The sequence below is a fragment of the Capsicum annuum genome, chromosome 3 (assembly GCF_002878395.1).
Source record: "Capsicum annuum cultivar UCD-10X-F1 chromosome 3, UCD10Xv1.1, whole genome shotgun sequence".
Taxonomy (NCBI): domain Eukaryota; kingdom Viridiplantae; phylum Streptophyta; class Magnoliopsida; order Solanales; family Solanaceae; genus Capsicum; species Capsicum annuum.
Window position 1 is genome coordinate 4,975,691 of NC_061113.1, and position 7,736 is coordinate 4,983,426.

Consider the following 7,736-nt stretch of genomic DNA (forward strand, 5'->3'; position numbering starts at 1 on the left):
TTGTCCAGTTTAAAAAATTAATTGAGAATTTAACAATTTATATCCATTTTAATCTTACTATTCAATATTATTCATTGCTCAAAACATTAAATTTATTATATTCAAAGGGTAATATAGTAAAATTACCTTAATTATTTATTATATTTTAACAAAATATATGATCCAATAGTGAAATTTGAGTCTAAACCACAATTCAAATCCATTGGAATCATCAAAACTTCCATACAAGGTTGTTTCGGAAAAAAGTGGTTCCCACACATATAGTTTCGATTTTACGACTTTCCGACTAATAGGTCGAAATGAGCTCGGGTGCATTCGGACCCGATTCAAAGGTCTACCTAGACTAAAATCGATATTTCAAATCTGCTGGCGCAGTCAAAATTTTTATCCAAGATCGCTTCGCTGAAGTTTTTGCTCGGTGGCCATTTAGAACTAGCGAAGACTTCTAAACTGGGAATTGACTCTAAAAAACAAACGAACTGCCCGGTAACCAAACCATCAATCCCAGCAAGTCATAAATGACTTGGAGCAGCTATGGAGAAGGTCAAACGGTGAAGATAAGCATAAATATGAAAAATGACCTGAAGGGTCATTACAATATCCACTACTAAAAGGACTTTCGTCCCCAAAAGTCAATGAATACAAAGAATCTCAAACGCTCGAATGGATGAGGTACTAGGCCCGTATGCTCTATACATGACTTCCCAGGTAACCTCTACGAGGAGAGAACACTTGCAAGGGATTTCACCACAAGTATCCCTTTTTCAACCTGCACCCTCACTTTACTTCCCAAACGACCCAACCTCAATTTCAACCGCTAATTGTCCTCCAACTGAACTGAAAAGACTGATGCACGCAAATTTGAACCACAACATGTTGATACCAACTTAAGTATATTACTCTCATTGAGTAAATCATCCAAAATTCCTAAAGAAAATTGAATCTCGAGGTCAAAACTAAAATAACCAATACGGGACCCATGGGCTATCATCTAAACACTTATCAACTCTAATCCATCTGACGTCAAGAAGACCGAATAGACAACCACAGAGTAGGCTCAACCAGCCTATAAATGAAATCTTAATGAAGACAAGTCTAAAACAAAAGTTGCACGCAAGCTCTATAACACCAAGCTGAAATCTCAATACCAAGGCTAAATCGCTCGGTCTCAAATATCTTAAACAAAAACTAATAATGGGTAGGCATTAATGATCCAAATTTATCATACTTCCCAATCACATTCAAGGCATCAAGTCAAAACTGAACCAATAACCTATATCATTACCAACCATTCAAATCGACTTTAGTATCTAAATCTAACATATCCGAGATAAATCATACTGAGCCACAATATATAAATCATGTAAAAGGGTAAATCGTTGACTGAATGTGCAAATAATGGATCTCATATCTGCTGGAGGGCATGAGCTATCAAAACATATTCAAAACTTCTCAGGACCTAAAACCACGCTAGTGAAGGCAAACACTTTAGAAACTCTGAGATATGCAATTTAAGCCGGAACTAACCAATACAGTACCCCATCTAGGCAAAGAAATAGCCATAAACACATATCATCGAGGAGAATCACTCCACCAAGCCTCACTAGGCCAAACAAATGCTGAAATCGAGATTTCCTGAATCCACCCAGAACCACATCATCAAAGAAGAAATACCAATCTCAAGGGCAAGGTTAAAGTCGAGACAATCACCAGAGTACCAATAACTCAAGCTAAAGAGTTTCTAATTTTCCAACTTTAGAAGCAGTCACTGGAAAGGCCACCTGCCTTTATCTTCCAACTCCTCTAAACAAAACCATATCACAACGTCAAAAAAGTATCCAATCTCCACACTAACAACAAGGCAATCCATCAAAAAGGATTGAACCCATCAAATCTAAGAGACGAATCCACGATACCTCAATATCGATGTCCAAACCACTATCGGGTGATAAAATAGTCACAACCAAAGAATGGACCTCAAACTAATTAATCTCCCAAACGGGTTATATTGGAAGGGAAAGCCAGAGCACAATCCTTCACAAACCAGGAGGCAAGTCTAAGAATCTCAAACTCAAAACGGGTAACATAAATAAATTGCCGACTCAAATCCACAAAAATCATGGAAGGTCAACTTACCTTCGATACCACAACACATGCCCGAACAAATCTAATACAGCTAACATAGAGAGAACACAGTCAACCTTACCAGGCTAGGGGAAAGAACTCACTAAATTAGGTTATATCTACTCTAGCCACCAATTAGTATCACAAGAAAATGAAACTCTAACTAGATAACATTAGTCTATACAGCTAACCGGCGAGAATCAAATTCATCATGTAACAACATCAAGTAATAAGATCAAGTAATATCAATAATTTCACACAGTGGTAGCAATAGCAATAGCAATATCAAGATCAACATTCTGAGCAGGTGATACCAAAATGAACATCAATATCATGTACTACTCAAGGGACACAACAGGGCTAATGTGCCAATATAAATGGGACTCAAACCCAAAACCACACCCATAGGGAAAAAAATATCAATATAGATCTACTCCATCCACTACTAAAAGAAATAAACTATAGAGTAGTAATATAATCATGAATTCAATAATAAGGCACATAATGACAGATATAAATTCATCAAGGCATATAATTATCAATGGGTATGAAAACCCCAATGCACATGATAGGAGATAAATGTGAGAAGTAAAAATGCACCAATCTTGGCAACATTTGCAGTCATATGACTAACGAGCATAGGAAAAATAAATTTGAACGGGTCTAAATAGGATCGACTGACTAAATCATCAACTAAGGCGCCAAACGCACCATCTATAACTGAATATGCCACAACATCATGAGCTAATCTAAACGAACTAAATAATTGGAATTCATGTCAGAGATACTCCCTAGACTAGTAGCAGATCTTTCTATAGTTATAGCATTTCCCGAAGCATCAACATGGCGAGGACACAAACTAAGCTCAAATGGATGGCCAACCGATGCTGGGATAAACCCACAAATTTATGTCCAAACTTCCTATATCACAACCTATTTTAGGAACTTTAGGTTGGCGAGGAATATATGCTAACTCTAGCTGATCATTTATCTCATACCAGGGGCATTCTCTAAACGAGTTCCTCATTACAACACAACCAAATCAAGAATCTAAAATACTTTGAGATACTACCCCTCATAATCTAGAATGGTCACCATGGCCCAGAAAACTATACCATACTCCGACAGTCTGATGGGAACTCAACCCAAATCCTTTTTAGCTACCGCTGAAGATCTTCGATATCCATCTCTGACTCTCTAGTTCAATACTGCACAAAAATTCTGGAAACCCATATTGGAGTCTTATTGGCATCTATTGACAATATCCCATCATCCTTCAGGGATAGAATCGAGTCAAAGAATATGTTCAAGGTTCATAGGAATGCGAACACACGATAAAGAGTCATGAAGTGAATATCCTAAAATGTCACTGTAGCCTCCCGAAGATAGGTTACAGACGTCTCTGCACCGATCCGTGGGACTCTAAAAAAACTTAGCTCTTGTACTAATATACTGAAGAAACCTAGGCTCTGATACCAATTTGTCACAACCCAACTTTTTAGGTCATAATGGCGCCTAATATAACCCACCAGTAGGCAAGCCAATCTGTAGTCTGGAACAGCTAGTAACGGACTACTCAATAACATAAGGAAAAGAATGCAGAATATATAAGATAAAGATCAATACATAGATGAATCCCAAAACCTGGTGGTATCAGTACAAAAGCATCCAAACATAATAAGAGTACAAAAGTAATATATCAAGGAGGAATACACTAATTCAACTTACCTCTAAATACAACTTAGAGGCTAGTCTAATACATAGAAGAGAGATAAGTAATGCTACGAACGTCAGGAGCTCACTCTAAGTCTCCAAATCAGGGCTACTCAATACGATGCACACATCTATGGCGATAACTCATACTATGATCTGCAGGCTGCAGAGGTGTAGTATGAGTACCAAATGAATGGTACTCAGTAGGCAACTGCCAACTGAGCTGCAAAGATAAAGTAGATATATATAACATATAAACAGAATGAAAACTACAACCAAGAGTCCATAAATCATATAATAAGTCAATGAGAATAACAAAGGACAACTATCCTATTTATGTCTAAGAGTCTAACATAATAAGACTAAGGAAGTATCAAGGTAAACTATCTTATTCCAGTTACATTCAATATATGCCAAAGCTATACCGTATATCCCAGGTCAATATACAGATAAAGAGCGAAAGAAAGATATATTGTAATATACAAGGCGAAGGAACGACTATACAATATGAACTTCGAAGAGAGGGATATCCAATGACTTCATATAGCCATATATATATATATAATACATATAAACAGGAGGTCATCTCAAACATAACCTAGATCGTCATGTTCATATTTTAAGACCTTATTATAATACTATCAGGATTCAATACCAACATACTCGGGATTTCTAATCAATATGGCTAGACATAGAATAATCGTGCATAGTAATGTAATCATAAAATAGCAAAGGCCGAAGACATACCTCAATCCCAATACCGAATCCATGACCAATCTGTCATAGGCTAGCCATAATAATGATCATAGCAATGATAATAACAATATCAATAACATCGTAAATAACCGGCTACTTCAGACAACTAAATACCTAGCCAGTCCTATGCGTACCCCCACCACCCAAGACTCGAAAGGTTTAATCAACATATAACAACACAAGGCATATTCTTCACCCATATCTATGCAACCGTCCCATACCGACTGATAGACATAGGTGTATACTGGTGATAGGCGATGCACATGCAGGAATGAATGCAAAGTATACCATCAATATCACAACTCATAATAACTTTCCTCATCAGACCATAAAAATCATAATCAACCTCCGGTCTTTCCAGAAATTAATATCATCTTAATAGTATCCTCCGGACTCAAACTGAATATCAATGCATCATAATATCCTCCGGCCTTCTTGGAAATCAATATCATCTCAACAATATCCTTCGGACTTGAACCGGGTATCAATATCATCATAATATCCTTCGGCCTTTTCGGGAATCAATATCATCTCAATAGTATCCTTCAGACTCGAATCGGGTATGAATATCATCATAGTATCCTTCGGCCTTGCCGGGAATCAATATAATCTCAATAGTATCCTCCGAACTCGAACCGGGTATCAATATCATTATAATATCCTCCGGCCTTGCCGGGTATTAGTATATGTCATCAAAATATCCTCCGGCCTTGACGGGTATAATTTATCACCATAACTCTCGACACATAAATATAGGAATTTAATAGGTGCAAAGATACAAGCCGATATACTCATAACCGTAAAGATATCTATCTTATCAATACATCCCAACTACTCGTTATTAGCTAACCAACACTTATTATTATTAAATCTCTAGTTCGCTAGTCATCACATAACCTCTAGTTATTAGCCTAAACATTATCCTACACATAATCCTTGTTCATGAGATAACAACTAACCACCATTCATTTAATAGTCGATGTCTAACATCTAGTCTAGGTTCATCATTAGACCAAAACCGTCATTTATCCATCATTCATTATTATCAACTATTCATCCTATTTTTGTTAATCATTACTAGACAACACATTACTACTTATCGTCTAACCATCTTTTATTAAATGACATCATTCATTAACTGACCATCGTTAGCTACCATGTTCCAACTAAGCAAGATTCATTAACTAATACATCAGCTTCCTAGCCATCAAGTGCAATATTTAGCTAATAGACAACTAGTTACCACATAGCTTAACCGTCTAACAAGAAGAACAACCATAAGATCATATTTCATCTATAATCACATCATTTAAAATGATAAATAATCATGAACGTACCAAACCTATGCATGCCATCACCAGTATTCAGTTAGTGGAATAATAAGCATCATACTGCATCTTTCTCCGTCCCATACCGAAGAGATGTGTATACAAACATATACATATTCATATTCATAAATCGCAATCACATCATTCACAACTATAAACACTTTTTGAATATTTAATCAGTACTATAACACAGCCCTTGGTCCATTGATTTGTTCGAAATAATCACAACATCATAATCATGGCCTTAGGCCCATATACATTTTTGGAACTCACATCAATAATCATATGTATAAGCCATAGCATACCTCTAATCATCTCACATATAGAAGGCATCTCACATATAGGAGGCATACTAAATAAATATGTTATCATCTCTCACACTAGAGACATCTCACGTCTAGGAGGCAAAATATAGATAGACGTGTAATTGTCTATAGGATATCATAAATCAATAGGTCATACGTCAAGACAATGAGGAATATCGCTTCTCTAGGCCAATTTACTTATCCAAAAGGACCATCATCTCTATAGGTCCAAAAATCATGACTAAAGGAAATAGCAACTCTATAGGCCAATTAAGTCTAAGAGGAAATAGCATCTCTATAGGCCAAATATCAAGTCTAAGAGAAAATAGCATCTCCATAGGCCACATAATGTATCTAGGAGAAATATCACCTCTAAATGCCCAATATCACTTCCACATGTAGTATCATAACCATAACTAAATAGCCACAATCCTGAAACATCAATACAAGTTACCAAGTTATGAAGTAACCTTATTCTAAGGTTTACTAGCCTGATCTATGTCTAACATCCGCAACTAAGTCCATAAGACTTAACATAAGCTTAGGCATACTATGCCCCAAACTAGGCTAAGGTATCTAGTTCATCTTCTAGATATCAATCAAGCCATATTAAAGCCTAAGATAGTAACTTCGACTAGAAACAAGGGTACTCAAGTCAACTCTACCAAACTTACGGTTCTAAAACTATCACACTAGCCTAATAAGGCTAAATATACAAATCATGCTTCAAATACTAAAACCATATTCCAAGCATAGCATTATATCATATCATATCTATGCTACAAATTTACCCAATCTAGGGAGAAGGCAATAGGATTCTACAAGGGTATTAAGTAATTCAACCTACGGGTCAAAACCCCCATCTAGTCCCCAAACTTATATGTATAATCAATACTAAGTTATTCTATCCAATATCAATCTTAACATTCACATTCACACGCAATATATATCATACATCATCCATGAAGAAGAGTAGACAGAAGCCTACCTCAAGGCTAAACTGCAAAATCACACTTCAAGCACCACATGCTCGTCTTCACTTCACAATCCCCAAAATGTCATCACACTATCAAAAATATAATCTACTCATCAATTCGAGTCTAATGATATCCATATTGCATTATTGTGCTTGGGGTCCAAAAATGACACCAAAAACTTCAAGTGGGTCCCACGTACGAAAATTGCATTTCCGAGGTCAACCTAATGCTCATACATCACCAAGGAATCATAACCCTCAATGAATTGGTGAAAACAAACCAAATTTAGGGCTAAATCAATCCCTAAGGTAAATTGGGGGTTTTGGGTTAAGAACTAAGAAATTCACCAATAAAGTGATGAAATCTTACCTTAATCCGGATGATAATCAGGATAAAAAATGTTTACCAAGCTCCCTAGACACCCACAAGACTCAATTTTGAGTTATCATACCCATTTAGGGTTTTAAGCTCTCAAAGGTGAATGAAAAATCCTCAAATTCGCGACCTTGGGATCTATTTATAGACCCCTCGGC

General features: G+C 36.4%; 1 protein-coding gene across 1 annotated transcript in view; it reads right to left on the reverse strand.

Moving 5' to 3' along the window:
• The window catches only part of LOC124885156 (protein HESO1-like), an 18,913-nt gene that overhangs the window by 5,820 nt on the left and 5,357 nt on the right, over positions 1-7,736 (reverse strand). The window lies entirely within an intron of this gene.